Below are 25,466 nucleotides of genomic sequence, written 5' to 3'. Positions count from 1 at the left end.
TATTTTTAAAGTAGACATCAATCATTTACCAGATTCTTTATTGCCTCAAGAAACATTCTTAGCAATGATGTTGTCAAGGAAACACACTGAAACTGTAACATAAAGGGATGTCTTTTTAAGGAAAATCTTTCAAAATTATATTTCTATGCCCCCCCCTAGATTGTGTTGAATTATAATTTATAAGCAGTTCAATTTTAGTAAATATTTTATAAGCAATCCATATAATGTTATAGCTCTGGAAATATCTGTCAAATACAGACAATTTTGAATTTCAAGTTTAAATAATTAGATGTCACTAATACAGTGTAAAAACCTACTCAGGAGATTTAAAAAATGATATGATGTCTGATTCTCATGTTAAATATATTAGATTTCAGTGAAATCTTCAAGATGAAAATAATAGTGTTTAGAATCCTACCTAATAAAATAGTAATATGCAAATTGACCGCACCTTCGCTACACCCAAGCCACACCCACCAGCCAAAGCCACGCCCACCAGCCAATCAGGGTGCATATGCAAATTACCCAACAAAGATGGTGGTTAATTTGCATACGCTGAGGGAGGGAGGAGTGAAGACTGAAGACAACTTAGAAGGAAGAGGGAGGAAAAGCAGAAAGCAAGGTGGCTGCCAGAGGGAAAGCCTGGGCAGGGTGGGGCGGGGTGGGGCGGGCGGCAGCGGCCCACGGGTGCAGGCACAACGGCTGCAAAGGTGGCTGCAGCGGCAGCGCACACAGCCGCAGCGGCCACTTGCAGGATTCTTCCTGCAAATGGGCTACTAGTTAATAGATAAAAATGTTTTTCTATTTTCATGTTGACAGAGTATTTGAGGGAGAGAAAAGAGGCAATAATTTTAAAAGTGTAAATTTCAAAGGTCTTAGGAATGTAACAGGAAGTACCATTGAGCAACAAGTATATATTATTTATGTATTCAGGCAATCACATAGAAAATAATAGTTGGAGACTGTGTTGGTCACAGACTTCCATCTTTAGCACTTGCTTGATATCAATTTCAAATTTATATTTTAAAATTGAAGGAAATAACCTTAAGTGAAAAGTTTGGAAGGCCCTGGCTGGCATGGGTCAGTGGGTAGAGCATTGGCTCACATGTGCACCAGAGGGTTATGAGTTCAATTCCAAGTCCAGGGCACATACCTGGATTTGATCCGTGGCCCTAGATCAGGGTGTGTATGGGGACACAGAAAATCCATGTGTCTTTCTCACATGGACGCGTCTCTCTCTTTGTCTCTCTCTCTTTTCTCTCTCCATCTCCCCCATCTCTTTCCCCTCACTTCCACTCACTCTAAAAAAAAAAAAAAATCAATGGAAAAAATATCCTCGGTGAGGATTAAAAAAGAAGTTTGGAGGAAGATATTCTAGAGTATACATCACATATGTCTTGCTAAAGAGTATGTATTGATTTGCATTACATCATAGAATAATTTTGAATTTGAGGGGACTGAAGAGATCCTTTAACATATGAGGAAATGTGCCAAGAAAGGCTAAGAACTTGCCTAAAGTTACTTAGGAACAAAGCCAGACATAGAACTTGGTTTCCTGATTCTGGTTCAGTGCTATTTCCATATTGTTGGCTTAAAGAACTTGGGTTACCACTTATCTATTATGGTTATTTCCCAACCATTAGCACCACTGATCTTCAACTGAAATGTCAACTCCCATAGCATGTTACCCAGAGAGGATTCTGGAGATAGGCGGAGCGTTCCAATCACATAATCAGTTTAGTACTAATAAGGAAATACATATGACAAAGTTAATAAAGACTAGGAAAAAATAAACCCTGAAAGAACTAGAGGGAACAGTGTCTGTAGTTAAGACAGGGCTGTGAAAAATGCCTGCACCTAATAGCCAGAGGGGGAAACTCATAAACCAGTGGGCATTGATTAGACTAGGAGAATTGTCTTTCCTAAAGAGTGGGAAGGGCGTAATTTAACCCTAGAACTGTAGAAGAAATGTAGCTTTGATCCCATCAACAAAGTTTAAAGACTAAACCCAATGGATCAACACATTTCCAGGTAACCTGGTTATTTCATCATATAGGAAAATACTTGGCATTACAGGACAAACTTTTTAAAAATTGAAAAAGGATGAAATAAAATTTCAAAGAACTATTTTTGAACATGTGAAGTTGCTGTCATCACAGCTTTAAAAAAAAAAAGAATCAATTGCCTGCACACCTAAATCTTAAATATACCAATTAGAAGATATAATAGAAAAAGTCCATTTACAATATCTAAAACTAAGACTGACAAGAAACATATAAACCATCAGGGTGTAACTTTAATACAGTCTCAAAAGTAGACTTAATAAATGGAAAAATACTATATGCTAATGAATACAGTATCATAAAAATATCAGTTCTCACATTCATGATTACAGATATAAGGCAAACTGTATTTGAATACCAAATGCATATTTTTTAGTTTTCTTTTCCTGAAACTAGACAAGTTGATTCTAAAGTACACATGGAAAAAGTAACAAGCAAGAATAGCCAAAAGCCTCCTGGGAATAAAGACAAACAGTAGAGGAATCTTAATCTCTGAGAAATTAAAACCTACTACACAGCCTTTATATTCAAGATAGCATTATAGCATTTAAAACGACAGAGAGATCAAGAAAGCAAGATACAGTGAAGTAAGAAAAATCTAGAATTAGAACTAAATGCATATAAAATTTAGTCTATGTTAAAAATGGTAAACCAATGGTGGGAAGTTGACAAATCGCTAAGGACATGATGGACATTTAAATGAATGAACTTAGGGCAACTGAAGAACTATTTGGAGAATGAAGTATAAAATTGGATCAATACCTCAGACCATCACTTGTTTGAAAAAGAAAATATTTTCTAAAATGATAGCCCTGAAAGAATACAGATGTATTACTTTGTAACCAAGGAGCACAGAAATCTAATTATGAAGAAAAATCCAGAAGCAATAAATGAAAGTTATAAAGTCCACTTTGTGAAATCAAAACACTTCTGTTTAAAATCATAATCAAAGTCAGTAGGCAAACAACAAATTGTAAGGAAATATCACACACACACACACACACACACACACACACACACACACACACATATATGTACATATACTTTCAAAAATTGAAATCAAAGCTTTCCCTGCTGGTAGTGCTCTCGCAAACTTGGTGAACATGCCTAAAATCTGCCAAACTTTCTGTAAGGAGTGTGGCAAGCATCACCCCCACAAAGTAACACAGTACAAGAAGGTCAAGGATTCTCTGTATGCGCAGGGAAAGCGGCGTTATGACAGGAAGCAGAGTGGCTATGGTGGGCAGACTAAGCCAATTTTCTGCAAAAAGGTTAAAACTACAAAGAAGATTGTGCTGAAACTTGAATGTGTTGAGCCCAACTGCAGATCTAAGAGAATGCTGGCGATTAAGAGATGCAAGCATTTTGAACTGGGAGGAGATAAAAAAGAGAAAGGGTCAAGTGATCCACTTCTAAGCTTCATATTTTGTTTTATTGTGACAATAAAACCTTGATGATATGTTCACTTAAAAAACACACCCCAGAAACAAACAAACAAACAAAAAACAACAAAAATTGAAACCAAAACTGAGAGAAATTGCCAAAGATATGGGCAGTTTACAAAAGAGGAAATGGAAATGGCTCTTAGGAAGATGAAAATACATTCAATCTCACTAAGAATAAATTAAAGCACAAGATGCATTATTTCTCACCGATATGATTGGCAAAACTCTAAAGCTTGACAATGTACTTTGTTGATGAGACTGGAAAACAAAAGATGTCAGATGATCACTTCTGGGAATGTAAAATAGCACGACTTCTGAAGAGGATAATTTGGCCATTTCAAACAACATTAAAGGTACACTTATTAGTTGATCTTCCTGGACTGTAATCTGAAAACATATATTTATAATTATGAGATAACATATGCATGCATTTATTTACAAAAACATTACTTATTACATCAATGGATAAGAGAATCAACTATGACAATTGGCCTAAAAGCCAGCAGGCTAAAATCATGGAAAATCACTCACCTGTCCTATTGAATGAAGCGCAGAACAAATGGAGAACTAGACAGGCTTGCAGTCCCTTATTTTAAGTCCAAAATCCCAGGTCTGTCTGCCCTGATATAAAAGGAATAGCAATTATACTAATGGATTCTTCCATACAGTTCCAAGTGATTCAATTACACAGTTACCTTCTTAAAAAATGCAGACAAATTGGTACCTGACCTTTTCCTTCCTTCCTGATCCTTCTCTTTTCATTCCTACAATTCACTATGTAGAAGGCTGACTCTTTCTGCCTCTTCTAAGTGTGTCTGGATGATCCCTTATATTACATTGTATTTCCTAAAATGGTATTAAGTCTCCCCTGTTCTAGGTGGAATGGCCTCAACTTCTGGGAAGGAGTGAGGTGGAGATGTAGAATGTTCCATATTAATTTAATATTTCCAAAGTATTGCTTGCATCACACTCACTTTCAGAAGCACTGCAGCAAGTAGTACAACTTTCCTGGAGAGGAGCAGAGGACTGCCTGTATCCAGTGGAAGAATGGCAAGGCCAAAGGGACAAGTGGGGCCTATTGTTTGCTTTTTCTATTTCCCAGAAGGAGTAATCAGTCCGTGATTGCTAAGGTAATGATCTATTTCTTGTAACTACTACAAAAGTTACCATGGTAACTTTTACTGCAGAATAACTGAGCTGTTATCTGAAAAACTTTCTTTCCTATAAATGTGGAGAAGACCAGGATTTGCAATTTCATCTAAATATTCGTTAATATTTGTGACTTTGAAATGAAAAGAATATCAGAAATTGTGTTTTATTCAATAATATTAGCAGATATACTTTCATGATCATAATCCTCATTGTATGAGAAAAAACATAGCTCAGTAAACTGAAGTTGGTACATTGTACTGTTAGCAGAATAGAGAGCCCAGAAATAAACCTCTATGATAAATTAATATTTGACCAAAGAACAAGTGCATACAATGGGGTAAAGACAGCCCCTTCAATAAATGGTGTTGGGAAAATTGGACAGATACATGTACAAAAAAGAAACTAACCCACCAATTTATACTATACACAGGATTAAACTCAAAGTGGATTATTGACTTACATGGAAGTCGTGAAATCATAAATATCCCAGATGAAAATATAAGCAGTAAAATCGTAGACATTTCTTGCAGCAAAATTTTTGCAGATATATCTCCTAGGGCTAGGCACAGGAGGCAGCCTATTGATGATTCTCATCATTGATTTTTCTGTCTCTTTCTCCTACTCTTCCTCTCTGAAATAAATAAAAATATATTTTAAAAGAGTTCAAAAGTGCTTCAAACTCTCATATATATATATATATATATATATATATATATATATATATATATATTTAAATTAACAAATAAGATAAACTTTTAGTTCTCTCTTTTTTAAAAAAGCCTATCAAATATAAAGCAAATTTAATAGTCCAAATGGATTTTGACAGTCAAAATTATGAAAAGGGATAAGCTATGGCTGGAGACAAAATAAAAATAAGATATAAGGAGGAAGCCAAAGATTATGCTTTCTCTTATGCATTCATATTATAAAATGTTGCACAGACAAACCTGGCTAAGATGGTATTCTTACCTGGCTTGTCTCTGGGAATGCCAGCATCTTGACTGGCGTTGTCAAGTAGACTCAATAGTGAATATCTACAACTGATAGAAAGGTATATTTACACTCTGGACTTTTTCAAGGCAGCACAAAAAATTGAGCGAGTGCTGCTTATCAATGGTCAATTTTGGTTAATAATCTTATTCACGGAAAAGACTATACTTTTTTTCTCTGGCAATTTTTAAGGTTTTCTTACCACTTTAAGTTTTCATCAGATTGACTAATATGTGCCTATATGTATGTATGTGTGTGTGTGCGTGTGTGTGTGTGTGTGTGTGTGTGTGTGTGTGTGTGTATTTGTAATTACCCTGCTTAGTGTTCATAGTGCCTCTGGAATCTGTGACTAACATGTTTTTATCAGTTTTAGACACACCTCAGCCATTACCTCTTTAAATATTCAAAACATTGGTTTTACTTCATTTTCTCTTTCTCCTTCTGGGCCTCCAAATACATGTATGTAATACCTTTCCATCATATGCCATTTGTTACTTACACATTTCTTTATTTCTGCATCTTTCATCTTTTTCTTTTTTTCCAGACTGTGGCTAGTAGGATATTTTCTTCTGACCTTTCTTCTAGGTCACTAGTTCTCTCTCTAGCCATATTTAGTCTTGTTGAAACCCATATACTGATCTACAATTTCCATTTGGTTTATTTTTGTTATGGCTTTAGTTATTTGCTCTACCTTAACCACTTCCTTATATTAGGCATATTTATCTTAATGCTCGTATCTCAGGGATCTTGAGTCACTAGTTATATATTATTTTTCTTGGATCTTAGAAACACTGTGTTGCCTAAAGTTAACTGAGACACACAATATCTCCTATGCTGGCTATAACATATAAAAAATTATGGATTTAGTTTAAAGATTATGATAATGTCATCTTCTGTGAGAGAATTTACATTTGTTTCTGGAAGGTAGTAATTCCAAGTCATTTTATTACAATCAGGGGTTAAAACAATTAAAAACTGGGCTTCAACACAGCTGGTATGGCTCAATGGTTGAGCATCAACCCATGAACCAGGGGGTCACAGTTCAATTCCCAGTCAATTCTAGCAGGGGGTGTGCAGGAGGCAGCTGATCGAGATGATTTTCTTATTATTGATGTTTCTATCTCTTTCCCTTTCCCTTCTGAAATCCATAAAAAAATAAACAAAGAAAGAAAAAACTGGGCTTCAGTTAGTATGAAAATTGTCTTTTTTCCAATTCCTAATTATTCCCAGAATGTTTACTTTGCAGTTCCAGCCCAACGGCTGGTTTAGCAGATCACTCTTCCTCTCTTTGCCCTTAGTTGATTCCTGATTTCCAGTTTTTGTCCTCTTAGCCTCATGAATGTACTGCACAGTCTGCTCACAATCTCAGGCTTTTCTATTAAAATGGACAAAAACCCTTGGGACACAAGCAGCCCTCAAGCTCCAAGTCATTAATCTGGATCTTGTCCCCTTAAGTCTTTAGTGCCTTAGGAGTTCTTTGATGCCATTATACAAATTTTGTTTTATTTTTTCCAAAGTTTCTGTTTCTTTTAGCAAGAAAACTGGTCCAAATTATCTAGTCTTCCATTATTAGACGTGAACCTTCCAAATTTTATCTTTGAAATTTCTCTTATTTTTTTGTACTTGGGAAGTTTTTGTTTTTCTAACATCAAGGTATGTGGAGAGCAAAGCTACTGTGCACATATATATTTTTACTAGTGATAAAGAGCTACAACATAGCAAAAACAAGTTAACAGTATTTTTTTATATGCTCCTTTCAAGGTTTGCAGGTAGAAATTCAGTAAAATTTCTCTGTAATAAAGGAAGTAGTGTATGCTAAATCTTTTCAATAAGTCATTCAATTCAGTACCAGGACTGGTTCAACTGATATCACATATGTTTCTTCTGGCAGTTCAAGTGATATCATTTTTATTTCCTGATTAAATATTTGTAGTGTGGAACATGATTAGAAATTATAATTTTTTTTTCTGTTGTTAACAGTGTTAAACATTGTACAATGTTAACTTTTCAGGAAATTACAAATGAAAGCAAAAGTGATTGGCTATTGTAAATAATTTATTATTGTGTGTGAACATTATACATGTGTAAATATAATGTACTTTAGACACACAAGATTGAATTAGAATCCTTGATATGGTTGAATTACTTAGAGTGATCCATGGCATACTTTTAGTATCATGATCCTTTTTTACTGGTTTTATAATTAAGGTAGTTATTTATAGTAAGTTAATCCATAAAACAACCATCTTATCTAAAAATTAAAACATTAGCTACATCTTCTGTCTCTTTGTTACTCCCCTAACCTGTCTTTCTCTTCTCTTGATAAAAGCACTTTCTCAAACTTGTGTTTACTGTATAGTTCTAATCTATATATTACTTAATTTTAGTTTTTTAAAAATTTTATTCCATAGCACTGACAACTTGAAAGTATTCTGTCCAAAGTCCTATGGGGTTTATTTCACTGAATATTATTCTACTAATATTTTCATTTTTGCATGAGCTACAGTTCACTTCTTTTCACTATTGTGTGCAAATTTACCACAATTCATATACTCACCTGTTGTGAGCATTTTCCATGTTTTGTGTTTAATGTAGTGAACAATTCTGCTATGAAAAATCTTGACATCCTACTCAGTACATATTTATAAGATATTTGTTGGTTAAATTCATAAAGTAGAATTTCTGAATTTGTAGTATGCATATGTTCACATTAAAAAATATGACTCTGGCCCTAGCTGGTTTGCTAAGTGGTTAGAGCATCAGCCTGTGGACTGAAGGGTCCCAAGTTTGATTCTGGTCAAGTGCATATACCTAGGTTGCAGGTTCCATCGCCAGCTCGGTTGGGACACCTGATCTAGGCAACCAATTGATGTGTCTCTCTCACATTGATGTTTCTCTCTATCTCTTCCCCTCCTTTCCACTTTCTAAAAATCAATGGAAAAAATATCCTCAGGTGAGGATTAACAACAACAACAAAAATGACTCTGGGACCTGGAGAGTATTATGCTAAGCGAAATAAGCCAGTCAGAGAAAGACAAGTATCACATGATCTCACCCATATGTGGAATCTAATGAACAAAACAAACTGATGAACAAAATAAATCCAGAGACATAGAAGCATGGAACAGACTTTGAATTTCAGAGGGAAGTTGGGAGGTGGGTGGGAAGAAATTAACCATAGAACTTGTATGCATATATGCATAACCCATGGACACAGATATTAGTGTGGGGAAGGCCTGGGGACCGGGGAGGAGGGATGGCTGCAGGTCAGAAAGGGTCAATGGGGAACAAAGGGGACATCTGTAATACTTTCAACATTAAAAATTAAAAAAAATATGACTCTGTGTTTGGCAGCCTTGTTTCCATGGGCCAGGTAGGTGTGGCTTCCATTGGGTCACTGAGCACACACTTACTGGGTCACTGGGCTGGTTCCTGGGCAGGCAGGACTGACTCTGGACCATGGCAAAGCAGGGCTGGACCTGGGTCACAGATGCTCAGGGATGGCAGTCAGGTCCAAGGCAGGTAGCCTGTGACTGGTGGTACTGCCAGGTGTGACTCCTCCTAGGTGCCTTGTCAGAAGGGGCAAGACTGTGGACAAGTGGGGCCACAGATGGTTCCACAGGGAGATGGGACTGTTTCTAGTCTGCAGCAGGGCCTCGGTAAATGCATGTGCCCCCAGAGTTGGGCCTGCCTTCCCTAAGCCACCCTCTTCAGTCTTGGGCTGCATCAGGGTTTCAAAACCTCTTATGCGGGTCCCAAAGATCCCATAAAGGCACTTGGTCCATGGGCTGGGGACCTTTTATTCTACCTTGTTGCTGACATCACTTCATAAAATATCTTATTGATTCCCATACTCTCTTATACTTGTTTGGTTAGATTTCTTTATTTTTACTTAATGAGTGGATATAAAATGATAACTTACTGTGGCTTAGCTTTCCAATCTGTGATGAGATCAGACAACTCTTCAATTTAGTGACCTTATGTATTTGCTCTTCAGAGGGATCCCTATTCATATCCTTTGTCTGATTTTCCCACTGGGTTATTTGTTCTTTTCTTATTGTTTTGTTGGAGTTCTAATATGTATCCTTGACACTAATCATTGAATTTTATGTTTGCAAATGCCCCCCTTCCCCAGTGTATAGCTAGTATTTTCACTTTCTTAAGGTGTCATTTGATGACAAAAAATTCTTATTTTAAAATAATCCTTGTAAGGTATGGAATTTATTTTCATGAAGGAATGATTTGCCTAGATCACTGGTGAAAATCACATCACTTGGATATTAGAGGGTTATGAAGGACCCATGTATCTTTCTCTGCAACATTCACCTTAGTCTGATCTCTCCAGAAATGGGTACAACTAACCCATAAATCTCAAGTGTTTGTTTCTTGCTAAGCTAGCTGAATAGAAGGGTAAAACTCTAGGCATCTCAGGTCTATTGCTTATTCCTATCCCAGAAAATGAGAACTTTTACTCTTCATTAAGGCTCACATCCAAACAGGCAGAGCTTCAGCATACATGCTTAGTAAGCATTGGTGGGTGGAATAATTGTGCTGCTTTTATTGTATTTCTCAGCCAGGTCTATGGTTTGCAAAGGCAGCTAAGTCCATGTGGGTTACAAATAACTAGTATAAATTTTATGCCTGGCATACAAATGCAGTACTTGATTAGCTGCCCCAAATTCCATTCCTATTTATGTGAGCTGCATTCAGCACCAAGGGAAGGGACTGTGGGGGAGCTAACTGCTTAGAATCATGTGGATTGTGCACTGAGAGTTTTCTACTCCCATCCCACTTCATGGACTCATATGGGTTCTGAAAATGCTAATTATATCAACTCTGACAATGGTTTTTTATTTTAGAGACCTAGAATCTGGTTTTACCCTTAGAAGTTGGAAAATTGACTAAAGAACAAAAAGATACCCTTAGTATATAATGAATAGTGCAAAAAGTCTAAAAAGGACATTAACATACACTGTATTGACAATGGCTTTATTTGCGATTCAAGAATATCTTGGTTTTAAAAATATGCTTTGGTTTTATTATTAGAACATAAATTTTGGGAAAAATGGAGAGAGAAATAAAGTAGAACTGGCAAATTAAATTGGAGGGAGAGAGACATGATCTCAAGAAAATGGTTGATATTGTAGGGGTCTTACAAATTAAAGAAAATAAGCCCCAACCTAATTGCTCTAGAAAGTGGAATTATAAAAGAGAGATTTTTTGTGTGTGTGGTATCTCTAGGATTAGAGAGGGTGATTGGGGCCTAAAGAAATAGAGCTATAATGTAGTAGCAGGGCCACAGAGAGTGTAAGGAAATTGTACTGAGGGATCCCAGATCTAACAAACTCATGATAAGGTGTCTTCTTGAAGTTGTAAATAGGGAGTCTTCAGTGAGAACTAGCCCTATGGGTTCAGAATACTTAGATAGATTTGAGTGGGGATGATTAAAAAGTCAGTCTAAAAAGAGTACTGGCTTTCTGGTGACACAATTATTGTACATGGGGATAAAGATATTACCTCTCTCCCAAGGGAATGCAACTTATGAAATAAAGGCTTAAAGGGAAGTGCATTGGAGATAATATACATTGAAAGAGAAAGGCGATAATAGATCTAATCCAGCCTAGGTTGTGTTATGGGACACTTTTATTATGGGACACTAATTGGGATGATTTAACTCGGGAGGCAAAGGTGGACAAAGTTTATTTGAACAATGGGTGTTTTGGGCAGTTCCAGAACGCATTGACTATGTTTCTTATAATAGGACAAGACAAAGCCTGTAGAAAATTGTGCCAGAAAAGCAAACACTTGGGCTTAAAAATGAAGAGAACAAAGCAGATACTCAAGTCTTGTGACTAGCCATACACATGTGGTAGAGAATGGAGTCAATTTAAGAAGCAAGTTAAACTATTTGGAGCCTTCTTGGAGTAGCAGACAGCCTATAGAAATAAACAGAAAAATATGTAGCAGAAAGAGGTATTGCCCAAAGTCTAGAACACTCCAAAGCTGAGGCAAGGCAGGGCCTGTGAGGGTGATGTTCCAGCGGAAACAGAGTCGGGGTGATATGGAAAGCTTCCCATAGACACGTCTCCCAGGCCTAGGGCATTCCAGGGCAAATGGCAATAGTCCCTGTGGAAGGGACTATTCATCCTTAAATGCAGCACTAGGGGTGGGGGTGGGAACACTAACTAAAATTAAGAAGTTTTTAATGTGCTGAAAAAGGGATTGAAAGAACTTCAACAAGGCCTGGCGACTTAGTCTGAGACCACTGTACTTTTCAAAATGTTGCCAGGAGTTTCTTCCACTTTCTGATTGAGAATAGAGAATGCAAAAGTGGACTCCCCTCCCTTTCAAACTTGTTAAAAATAATCTCCTTATGGCAGACTTTACAATTCACTGGTGTGGACCATGGACACATGATGCTGATGAGCTGCCAGTTCCCCGCTGCGTGTCTGCTGCGCTGTAGCCCTGTTGGGCTTCCTTCCCTTCTCGTCTCCCTGCTTATTTCAAGGAGCCCACCTTAGTTGATCCAGTGTGCAGGTCTCTCAGGTGTGCATTCGTGTTGAGCAGGGACTTCTTTGTTGAATTATAGGTGGTTGTTTTGTTGAAATATTAGGGGGCGAGGATAGACGCGCCCTTAGCCACCATCTCTCTGATGTCACTCCCCCATCTCTAATGTCACTCCCCCGATGCATTTCGAGTTGAGTTTCTTTATCAGGAATCTACTCTGTCTCAATTGGCTAAGGCAGTTCAGTTTCGTGTCTGTTTGCTGTATTTAAACTTCTGCTCTACCTCTTTATTACCAGTGATTTAAGAATTTATCATATACTGCCCTAGACCAAATGTAGAGTTTATGACTCCAGTGTACATGGGACTTGATTAGATCCAAGGAAGCACATATGGTGAAATGTGCCATCTCAACATTTTGTCAATTATGCAATGTACTTGTGCCAAGGAAAGTGATTTCTCCCTCCTAAAGACACATGAGCCAGAAAGAAGTTCTTTGATTTCTTGTTTTATGTGACATTCTGTCTGCAATTAGCAGGCTTCCAGATGTTCATGAATTTTATATTCAACTTATATAGTCATTTATGTTTCCCACCAGAAAGCAGAGTGGTTTATGTTCCAGAAACTCAATTGAAAAACATTTCTTCCAACTTGAACTTGAAATGACTAAATATTTCCTGATGTAACTTCTAATTATAAATGTTCTATGAGATTAGAGGACTTTTATTTTTATCTGGGTAAATTTGAATTATATCTACATTCATTGAACAAACATTTGAAAATATTGCTTTCAGTTTGGAGCTGCTTGGATCTTTTTTTTCATTGCTAGGATTCTTCTGCTAAATTTCTCATATCTTATTTGTAACTTTTAATCTCCTTTAAAAAATCACATTTGTTCTGCGTTATAATTGCATATTCTATTTTTCACTATGCTGTGAGATTCTTGAGAGGCTTTGCAACACTTAACACAGGACTTGCTTGTACTAGGTGCTTGAGAAATTTACTTCATTAGTACTGATTCATCCTCCCTTGAAATTCAGAGAAAAGATATCTATAGATCAATTATTTAACTGAGTTTTCTGTTTAAAATCCATGCTCTACCATCATCACCAATGACTTAATAATTGAAGAGTTTCTTATATTATCTGTAAAACTGAAATCTGAATTGCCAATCTTGATCTAAACAGGGATCCATTTAGCCTGGAGTCAGGTTGGATTAAGGGAGGGAAGCAGCCAGATTTACGTCCATTGAAGCATAGGACATTTCCTCTAAAATCACTTTTTACTTTAATAATAGCCATCTTAGGATACCAAATCAGAAATTGTGTGTACATAAGTTAGTTAAGGTTCAGATGCATACAATCAAAACTTTGGAAGGTGTCACACTCACATTTCACTTCAATTTCCTTCCTAATATGATTTTACTAGAAGCCCAGAGCACGAAATTCGTGCACGGAGGGGGGTTGTCCCTCAGCCCAGCCTGTACCCTCTCCAATCTGGGACCGCTGGAGGGATGTCCGACTGCCCGTTTAGGCCCGATCCCGGTGGGCAGTCGGACATCCCTCTCACAATCCAGGACTGCTGGCTCCCAACTGCTTGCCTGCCTGCCTTCCTGATTGCCCCTAACCGCTTCTGCCTGCCAGCCTGATCACCCCCTAACCACTCCGCAGCCAGCCTGTTTGCCCCCAACTTCCCTCCTCTGCCGGCCTGGTCACCCCTAACTGCCCTCTCCTGCAGGGTTGATCACCTCCAACTGCCCTCCCTTGCAGGCCTGGTCCTTTTCAACTGCCCTCCCTTGCAGGCCGGGTGCCTCCCAACTGCCCTCCCCTGCTGGCCATCTTGTGGTGGCCATCTTGTGTCCACATGGGGGCAGGATCTTTGACCACATGGGGGCAGCTATATTGTATGTTGCAGTGATGATCAATCTGCACATTACTCTTTTATTAGATAGGATAGAGGCCTGGTACAGGGGTGGGGGCCAGCTGGTTTGCCCTGAAGGGTGTCCCGGATCAGGTGGGGGTTCCCTTGGGGCATGGGGCAGCCTGAGCAAGGGGCCTGTGGTGGTTTGCAGGCCGGCCACGCCCCCTGGCAACCCAAGCGGAGGCCCTGGTATCTGGAATTTATTTTCCTTCTACAATTGAAACTTTGTAGCCTGGAGCGGAGCCAAGCCTGGGGCTCCCTCCACGGCGGCAGCCATTTGTGTTGGGGTTATAATTGAAACTTTGTTGCCTTAAGCAGGTGGTCCCGGCCAGGGTGTGCGGAAAGCTTTGCTTCCCCTTTTGCCGGTGGCAACCCTGACCTGCTCTCTCAAGCTCCATTCTGACGCCATTTCTGTTTGAATTTGTTTACCTTCTATAATTGAAACTGTGTAGCTTGAGTGGAGGCTTAGGCCTGCAACGGCTGGTGGAAAGCTTGTTTCCCTCTGTTGCCTGGGAAACCTTGCTCTCTGTGGCTGTAGCCATCTTGGTTTGGGTTAATTTGCATACTCGCTCTGATTGGATAGTGGGTGTGGCTTGTGGGCGTGGCTTGTTTTGTGTCGGAGGTATGGTCAATTTGCATATTTGTCTATTATTAGGTAGGATAATATTCTTTGTAGAGTACTAACCTACCAGAGATGAGGTAAAATCTTATAATGCAGGCTGCTTCTTTTGAAGAGGGTGATGCACAGTTTTTCTCATATCAAATAATATGTACCTTTTTCTACTTTTGTTCAGTACTTCTAGTTCTTCTCACTGGGACAGCACAAAATAAATTTAATTCTTTCTCCACACAGATTTTCAATGTGTCTCTCCCTTGGTCTTTTCTCTCTCCCTCCTCCTTTTCCTCTTCTCTCTTTTTCTTCTTCTAAAATGGCTTTCTTGAGGTATAGTTTGCATACCACAAAATTCATGCATTGTAAGTATATAGTATAATAATTTTTGGTATTTTCATTAGTCTTATAATCAATATCACAATCCGGTTTTAGAATATTTTCACCACTCCAAAGTTTCCTGTGCTTGTTTGTAGTCAGTCCCTAGGCAATCACTGATATGCTTTCTCTATATACAAATTTGCCTTCCAAGAAATTTTCTATAAATGGTATCATACATTATGAAGTCTGTGCAGTAGGCAATCAATTGATGTGTCTCTCTCATATCAATGCATCTCTCACTGTGTCTCTACCCCTCCCTTCCACTCTCTTAAAAAAAAAATCAGTGGAAAAATACCCTTGCGTGAGGATTAACAAAAAATAAAAATAATATAAAAAATAAAATGTATTAGGTCAATAGATATATAATGACCTAAATGGATATAAAAAAGTATTTGAAGAAATTCAGCATCCAATTACACTTGAGTAAAAAAACAAAACAACAAACAAACACCTCCTAATACACTAGGACCTTCTTCAAACCAACAAAGAGACTCTACAAAAATCTCCACTTTCAATATAATACTTAATGGTAAAAGTGTAACCATTCCTATTCACTTTATAATACAGATCTTAGTGCACTAAAGCAGGAAAAAATAATAATAAAGGGCATACATATTGGAAAGAAAAAATAAAAGCACCTTTATTTGGAGATGACATGATTAACTCCTTAAAAAATACCAAAGAATGTACAAAAAAGGCTATTAAGACTAATAAATGAGTTATCAAGGTCACATCAGACAAAGTTAATATAAAAAAATCAATTCTGTCTTTTTGCCACAATGACTGTGGGATGAAGACCGTTCCCAGCCTCCAGACTGCCGACATTCCAGAAAAGGTCAGCATCACTCTCACTCGACAGGACACACAGTACTGTGAAGGGGCCCAGGAGCACCCTGTGGAGGGACTTCAATCACATCAACGTAGAACTCAGTCTCCCTGGAAAGAAAAAGAAGAGGCTCCAGATTGACAAATGGTGGGGAAATAGAAAGGAGCTGGCTGTCATTGGCACTATCTGCAGTCATGTACAGAACATGATCAAGGGTGTTACACTACAAGGCTTTCATTACAAGATAAGGTCTGTGCATGCTCACTTCCCCATCAATGTCGTAGTCAGGAGAATGGTACTCTTGAAATCAGAGATTTCTCGTGGGAAAAATACATCCATAGGGTGGTGTTAAGGTCAGGTGTTGCCTGTTCAGTATCTCAAGCCTAGAAAGATGAGTTACTTCTTGAAGAAAATGACATTGAACTTGTATCACATTCAGCTGCTTTGATTCAGCAAGTTCAACAGTAAAAAACAAGAATATCAGAACGTTTTTTGGATGGTATTTGTGTCTCTGAAAAAAGAGCAATTCAGCAGTCTGATGAGGAAGATCTAAGTTGTCCAGTTACAGAAACAGTAAGATGCTGATGATTCCTCAGACTTATTTGTGACATTTTAAAGATACAGGAAAAGCAAAGTAGTGTAAATTCTAGTTCTGTATACTAGGAATGAACATTTGGAAATTAAACTTAAATATGTTACAATTTTCACTAGCATTAAAAACATGTAAAATAGGAATAATTTTAACAAAATATGTAAAATATTTGTAGTCTGAAAACTAAATTATTGATTACAACTATGTAAGTCAAAAGAGACATATAAATGGAAAGATAAACCATGTTTATTGATTGGAAAACGATGTTGTTAAAATGCCAATATTCCCTCCAAACTGTCTTGTGATTCAATTAAATCTTAATTAGAATCCCAGCATGCTTTCTTTGGGTAGAGATCGATCAGCTGACTATAGTATTTATATGGAAAATAAATAACTTAGAGTAGCCAACATATTTTTGAACAACAACAAAGCTGGAGGACTCATATAACTTGAGTTTCATTATTATTATAAAGTGACAATAATGAAGTTAATGAGGTATTGTTTTAAGGATAGACACATAGACAAATGAACAGAATAGAGAATATAGACATAGATCTGCACAATTATGGGTGCTCTATTTTTTTTTTAAAGATGCCAAGGCAAATAAATGGAGTCATGATAGTCTTTTAACATATAATGTTCATCTAATTGGATATCCATATGCAAAGCAATGAAAATGACTAGTGATTCATTTCAAATACAAAAATTATCTCAAAATGGGTAATAGATCTGTTTCTAAGGGCTAAAGTTATAAAACTTCCAGGAAAAAAATAGAATAAAGTTTATGTGGCATTGGATGAGAAAAAGTTTTTAGAGCATGACTCAAAAACTATAAACTACAAAAGAAAATATGATAAATTTTTTAACAAAATAAAAAACTCACTTTTTCTCTGTGATATGTTACAAAAATGAAAAGAAATAGACGTGGAGAAAATATTTGCAAAATATATCTCATAAAAGACTTAATAAGTATAAAGAGTTCTTACAACTCAAAATAAAAAAGAAAAAATGAATTAAAATGGGTAGAAGGTTTGCCATGCCAGGTAGTGCAGTTGGTTGAAGCATTGTCCCTATAGCAAAAGGTTGCTGGTTCAATTCCTGATCAGGGCACATACCTAGGTTGTAGTTTTGATCCCGGGTTGGGTTGCGTAAGGAAGGCAACCGATTGATGTTTCTTACATTGATGTTTCTCTCTTTCTTCCTTCCCCTCTCTTAAAATAAAATAATAAAATAAAATAATTAAAAATAAAAAGAAATGTGTAAAAGGTTTGAATAAACACTTGACCAAAGAAGAGATTTAGATGGCAATGAGTTAAAAGATTTTAATATCAACATCGTTTCAACATATGCAAAATCATTTTGCCTTAGGGAAATGCAAATTAGAGCCACAATGAGAAACCACTACACACCTATTAGAATAACTAAAACAAAAGATTTTGATTAGTATGCAGAACAACTAGAACTATCATGCATTAATGTTATGAACTTAAAATAGTCAACTACTTTGGAAGACAATTTGACAATTTCTTATAAAGTTAATCATACACATCAATTCCATTCCTAGTACTCAAAAGAAATGGTCTACATAGAGGTCTGCACAAAAATCTATACATATAAAAGCTTAAGCAACCATTACGACCCGTCAACCTTTTGCTATGACAACGCACTGACCACCAGGGGGCAGACATTCAACACAGGAGCTGCCCCCTGGTGGTCAGTGCGCTCCCACAACCAATCTCCTCTGGCCAGCCAACCTCCTGCAGTCCCTCCCGGTGGCTGGCCCTGATAGGGACTGGGCGAGACGGCCCGATCAGCACCGATCACCAGCCAGGCCAAGGAACCCCACCTGTGCACAAATTTGTGCACTAAGCCTCTAGTCTCTGTATAAATGTATATAGCAGCTACTTTCATAATTGCACAAACTGGAAATGACCCAAATGTCCTTCAGCTGATGAATATATATTCAAAATTTAGGTATATCTACCATTGAATATAACTCTGCAATAAAAGGAATGAACTACTGATGCATGTGACAATATTGATGAATCTTGAATGTGTTATGCTAATAAATAAAGTGAGACTCAAAGGCTATGTAGTGTATGACATTTTGGAAAAGACAAAACTATAGATAGTACATAGATTTGCGGTTGCCAGGGCTGACATTCCATTCTTTGTATGTTTAATCTCAGACATTGCAGGTTTTATTTCTTTCAGTTTGATTTGGGCTTTTTGTTGTTGTTGTTAATCCTAACCCATTGATTTTGACAGATAGTAGAAGGGAGAAAAGGAGGGAGGAAGAAGGGAGGGAGGGAGAGAGAAGAGAGAGAGACATCATTGATGTGAGAGAGACACATTGATTGGTTGCTTCTTGCACACACCCCAACCAGGGCTGGGGATTGAACCTACAACCCAGGTATATACCTTTGATCAGGAATTGAACCTGAGATCCTCTGGTGCACAGGCCAAAACTCTAACCACTGAGCCATGCCAGCCAGGGCTGATTTGGGCTTTTTTATATCTTACATTTTTACTTTTTGAACATATAGAATGCGTTTATAATTAGTATTTTTAATGTCCTTGTCTCCAAATTCTAATATATGCATCAATTCTGGGTTGGTTATTACAGATTACATTTCCCTCCTTTTCATGCCTGGAAATTTCTGAAATTATGAATTTCATTCTTTCTAGTCTTAATTTTAAGCTTTGTTAGGTGGGAAGTTTTGTTAGATGGCAGAGCAGTGTTCTAGGGCTAATCATTTGCCATTATTGAGGCAAGACCCTTTTGTATGTGCTATGCAGTACCTCCTGAATCTTTAGACTTTCCATCCGGTTTGGTATGAATAGGCACTGTACCTAGATTCTGTGAACCCTCAGCAAGGTTACCTCTAAACTTCCAGATGACTCTTTCCTCAGCCTTGGTAGTTTTCTTTTTTTAAAAAAAATATATTTTAATTGATTTCAGAGAGGAAGGGAGAGGGAGAGAGAGAGAACCATCAGTGATGAGAGAGAATCATTGATTGGCTGCTTCCTGCACGCCCCACACTGGGGATCGAGCCCACAACCTAGGCATGTGCCCTTGACCGGAATCGAACCCAAGATCCTTCAGTCTGTAGGCCTACGCTCTATCCACTAAGCCAAACTGGCTAGGGCCCGAGTAGTTTTCTTACACATTACACTGATAAAAACTCAGCTGATGACACAGGGGGATTCTCTGCAGATCTCTGGAGTTATTTCACTGTGTAACTATTTCCTCTTCCTCTCTAATAACCTATGCTGGTCTCTCTCTGGGTTTCTTCTCTCTGTGATGTGTGGCCTAGAACCTCTCTCAGCACAGTAAGCTGGGCAGTGAACCACCGGGCTCACCTAATTTGTTCCCTGTCTCTCAGCCATCACTGCCCTTTGTTGCTTGATGTCCAATGTCTTAAAAACCATATTTTGAATGTATTTTATCCAGTTTTCTGGTTGAGTAAGGTGAGAAAATAAATATGGCCCAAGGTACTGCATCTTGGCCAGAAATAGAACTCTTTGTTTTTGATACTTTAATAATTCTTTCTTGTATTTTATTACTAAATCAATTGGGCTTTTTCTACATCAACTCTTTTCAAGAAATTTCTTGAGCAGGCCAGATGGAGGTCCATAGAGTGTTCCAGTTTTACCTGCTGTTCACAATTCAGAAGTTCTCTTCCTCACTGTGGTCAAAAGCAGACTGCTTCATTTAACTGTAGCTTTTTCTTTATATATAAAGATTATATGTATTTGGTAGCTTGCCTGTTCTACTTTACTGAACCAGAACAGTCAAAGATAATTTTAGTTGCTTAGCACACTTTAAGCAAGTTCTTGCACTCTCGGTCAAGGGGTACACTTTTTGAACATCATTCTGAACCTCACACTTTTACAAATGCATTTTGATAGCACTTTTAGGTATGTTCTCCATTAGAGAAATTTCACTCTGAATTTTTATTCCAAGGTTCTTCCCCATCTACTCCCTTAACCTCAACTGCTTTTGACAACCGTTGCATGTAGATTAGAAACAGGATTATCTTGTCTTCATCAGAAATAGTGTTTGCATTAAAAATTTACCTATTGCTTTTGGATGATTTCTATAAGGAGAAGGTAGGATGCTGATTTATGAAGCTTGCTCATTTTGGAACTTATCCTTTTTTTAAAAGTTGCAAACAAATTTTCTTAATATAAAGGGAATGCATATCTATATATACAAAAAAGCTAAGCAACCAGAATGACAGAATGACTGGATCAATGGGAACAACTGGTCACTATGATGCGCACTGTGGTGGTTGCCCAACTGGGGCCCTGATCGGCCCCCCACAACCTCCTGTAGCCCCTCCCCCCCCGCCAGCCCAGCCCCAGTCGGCCCCCATTGGGGCGGGCTGGCTGGACCCCACCCATACATGAATTCATGCACCAGGCCTCTAGTGTCAAAATAATGATGGTGTAGGAATGCCTTTATTGAATTAAAATATTTATATGATATTATTAAGGAAAAGTAAAGGTTATAAATGGTATTTATAGCAGATACTATTTTAGAAAATAGAGTGGTTATATGCAAAGAAAAATAAGGATGACTATGCATCAAACTATTAACTATGGACATATTTTAATGTTGGACTTATGGGTAGTTTCAGTTTTCTTCTTTGTGATAACCTCTAGTAATCTTTAAACAAAAAACATGTTTCTAATGTGATATTGTCATCACCACAAATTATAATATGTACATAATTTATATAAACATGACTACTTATATTGAAGTATAAGTCAAGCATTATATTATTACTTCATATATCCTTCTAAGAAGACATTATTCCAAATATACATGCAAGCTAACATTAAAATCCTGACGTTATAACATAGTTAATTTAAAAATAGCAATAATTTTCATTTCTGCCTATAACAGGAGTTATTTCTTTTTAAAATAATATCATAAATAAGATAATCTTGTAGAGTCAGATTTGGTAGGAATCAGGTTTTAATGCATATCACATTTTATTCCCTACCAAAGACTTGAAGGGGAAAAGTTACCATGAGGCTTGAAAGATTAGTGTGGAGGTAGAATAATGAACTCTGTCACTCCTTACAGTGCTTCATTGTAAATGTGGATAAGAGACTTTCTTCCAACTGCTGCAAAAAAATATGTACAATATTCTATAACTCATTTGCATTATATCTACTATCTGTCTATTAAATTATTTTCTATCAGCTGGAATGGCTGCCTGTTCAAGTTACTACTGAGAAGATAACATGAAGTTCCCAGTCATTGTGTTAATTTTCTCTCTTCTAGGTACAGTTGTAGACCAAAAACATGGAATTGTACCAAGGTGGCAATAGTCCAGACATGATTTTCAAGAATACTGTGACAGCCTGGGAATGCCCATTTAGATAGTTCTCTTGATACAATGCACACTACAGAATGATGGTTCTTTGATTTGTAACAGCATCTGTTGTTGTAGAATCTATACTATTCACAAGTTTGTCATTTTAGAGTTTTATATGAGTCTTTGACTTATGGCTCTTCGTTATTGCTATTGATGGCCGGATGCCCAGAACTATGATTTTTAAATGTGTATCTCAATTTTGCCTAACACCGTTGTTCTATATTCAGTAGGTAGCTGTGTGTTCTCAATTATTGTACAGACTCTTAAATGTGAAAAGCACCAATGTCAGCCATTACACACAATCAGGATTTGGAACTAACTCAAAATCTCATATGAAATGCCTACTACATTTTAGGCATTGAGAGTACAAGGATGAATAATCTCTGTGACAAAGCCTTCTATCAAAAGACCATCAGATATATCTGTAATCAAATGAAGTTTCATTTATCAGTTTATTGCAATGAGGGAGACAATACATAATGGATAAACATGGGGCTTAACACATGTAAAGAGGACATCAAGAAGAATTTATAGGATTTGCGCACGTGTCAGGTGATTTTTGAGGAAAGTTCAGGGAAGTGAGATTTGCTCTGCATTGGGTACTTTCAGAGAGCAGAATAATTATAAAATTGGATATCTTAATGAATCTTATCTCGAAGGTGGGAAGAATAATGTGAGGCTAAGCCTTTAACTGACAAAGAAGCAGTGATACTCCTGTTAGCTGAGAAAGAAGGATGTTTGATAATTGTTGCACTGTAATCTTTTGTTTGTGTTCTGACAGGGACATGGAGTGTTTTTTTTCATCTCACTTTATTACAGTCACAGAGCTATCTTGTCTGATGTTGATGTTCTGTGAGGTTAATTTCTGGAAAAGAATGTGCCACAGCTTAGCTGTGAATGCCAGACCATCTCCTAACAACCCCAGGCCCTAGCTGTTAGTATTAGGTGAGTTCTTGTCTGTCAGTTTGCTTTCTTTTTCTTATCTGCTTCATTGCCTCATGAGGAAGACAGGCCCTTAATCTGATGATTAAAATAATCATAATAACAACAATAGCAGTAGTAACAATAACAACTAGTATATGTTAAGTTCTTACGTTCCAGGCACTCGTCTGAGCACTTTACATAGATTATTTCATTTAATTTTCATGACAACCCTATGAGGTAGATATTGAGATTGAGGTAGACTTTCTTCCAACTGCTGAAAAAAATATGTATATTCTATAACTCATTTGCATTATATCTATCTACTATCTGTCATGGGAACTGAGGTATAAAGAAGTTAAGTGATTTGCCAAAAGATGCTTAGCTATGTGTAAAATCCAAATCCATAGGCAATTTGATCCAAGATCTCATGTTCTTACATACTATTTAAATTTAAATATATACTACAGTGTGGTAAGTGTTAAGTGGTTTAGTGGATACTATTGGTACTGGGCCCAGATTCCTTTTTCTGTCCCAGCACACTCTCCCCCAGTTGCTATGAGAATGGCTGCTGAAGGCTCCCAGCTGCCTCTTTCTTTTAAGTATTGCCACCTCGCCAGGGAGATTATGCTGCCCACTCAGGACAGCTCAGGGGTAATGATTTTGAATGATGGGTGGGATCAACCCTGTTGAAACATAGACTTATAAGTTGTAATTGCTATTTCCTGACCTCAGGGTTGGACATGATAGTTAGCACTGGCTATCTCCGTGGCATTATACCATATATAATATTTAAATTAATTTTAATTTCCACAAAATTTTTTGTGTATGTTCATTCCAACTTGCCAGTAAAAGAGCAATGTCATATGATAGAGTCATCACATCACTCTCATGAAAATTGGAACTTTCAAGGAAAACCTCAGGGAGGAGGAAATTCTTAAGCAGAGAATGGATCTCTACTAATGAACTTCAGGTATCAGGCTGAACAATATTTGTAGAGGGAGAGGCTTCACATCCAATCTCAGTGCCATTATTTGTTCACTGCCTCCTTTTCTTTTCCTCATTCAATCCGCGGCCAACTCTGATGTGTCTTTTCCTAAGTTTCATATTTGATTTAGTCCCGTGTCTTTGTGTTAGTGTTACTGACCCAAAGTTTGGGTGCCTGATGCTTTACAAGGCCAAAAGTCAAAACATCAGAGTTTGTAGTATGGAAAGGTTATTGATTGAGAAGGCACTAACTGAGAAGATGGGAGACCTAATGTTGCCTCAAATCCATCTTCCTTGCTGGACCAAGCTAAGGGTTTAAAGGTTTGGAGGGAACAGGAATGCATAAGTGCTTGTGGACAAGTTTTATTGGAGGAACTCAGATGTTGGCCATTTATGGTAAAGGGACATTAATAGCAGATCTTCCTGATTGACAGACCCTTCGTTCTGAAAGGGTTCCAGTGTTTAAGCTGTGGGTATGTCTAGTCCTTTGGTTCTTTCTGTGTGGGGGGGTGGGACTGGCGCCGGTGTAGCTGGAAGCAAAAGTTCTCTCCTCTGCACATGCTGCAGCTGCATGACTTACGGTTTTTATCTGTTGTCTCTAAAAAACAATTCAGTATCTTGTAAGGTATTAATGCGGTTATTTCAGCACAAAAAAATCTAGACTATATGGGGGTAAAAAACAAAACAAAGCAAAATTCCTCTGAGCACTTCATAGCCCTTGCTAAAGCATTGCAAGTTCTGCATAGATAGGGATCAATTTTTTTTTCCAGCTAAGGCAGGGACACAGCAAAATGGAATATTTCATTGAAAAAGGACATTTTTACTTTTATTCACATTTATAGCTTAGCAGGTAACATGACCTAGAAAGGAGAAGTGTCTGTCCTGGTAAAAAGCATCAACATCCAAATGATCACTCAAGTTGAAATATTGGAGTTATTTCAGAATTTTACCCTATCCTGTTCTTAATTGGTCACTAAGTGCTATTTGAAAACTCTCTTAAATTTACTTTATTTTACTCTTCCTATCTTTTTGCCTCAATCCTGACCTGCATTGTCTCTTATCTGAATTAAAACAACAGCTTTCTGTTTCACTTGGAAAATAGACCATTTACCCCCCCCTCCCAAATAATATCTATAAAGCCTGTGAGTTGTAAGAATTAAAGGTCATACATGTATTTAAGGGCAAATCTTCTGACTAAGTAAAAAGGGAATTTTATACAAGTTGTTTTTATTTTTTTAAAACTAGTTCTTCACTAGAAAGTAAGGAATCACTAACTCAATTCAATAAAAAGTTACTAAGTGTCTGCTCTCTGCTGGGCATTGTGTTGGAGTACACAAATAATAGGAAAAGGTAACTGATTAGTAGAGGTGACCAAAGACTAAAATCATAGTTCTCCAACTGTGATCCTCAAACCAGCACTCTCACTCTCACTCGGGAACTTGTTGGAAATGTAAAATCTTCAGTCCCACTCCAGATTTACTGAGTCAGAAACTCTGCGGTTGGGGCCCAGCCACCTGTGTTTTAACAAATCCGTCATGGGATTTGGGCACCTTACCGTTTGAGAACCACTGATCTCAGAGGATTTGTTTGACCTTTGGATGGGGAGGGTCTAAATGCCTGCTTACATGTCTTCTAAGGCTAAAATCCCATGATCACTTGGAAATTCCTACCACTTTCATTTCCAA

At 37.5% G+C, this 25,466-nt stretch overlaps 1 pseudogene across 1 annotated transcript; it reads left to right on the top strand.

The window, feature by feature from the left end:
* Positions 1-15,855: 15,855 nt before the first annotated feature.
* LOC307110707 (large ribosomal subunit protein uL6-like) lies at positions 15,856-16,476 on the top strand (annotated as a pseudogene). The gene has a single exon. The product of its transcript is annotated as a large ribosomal subunit protein uL6-like (transcript).
* The last annotated feature ends 8,990 nt before the right edge of the window (positions 16,477-25,466 follow it).

The sequence above is a fragment of the Cnephaeus nilssonii genome (genome assembly GCF_951640355.1).
Source record: "Cnephaeus nilssonii genome assembly, chromosome: 2".
NCBI lineage: Eukaryota > Metazoa > Chordata > Mammalia > Chiroptera > Vespertilionidae > Cnephaeus > Cnephaeus nilssonii.
This window is presented reverse-complemented; position numbering and strand designations above follow the sequence as displayed.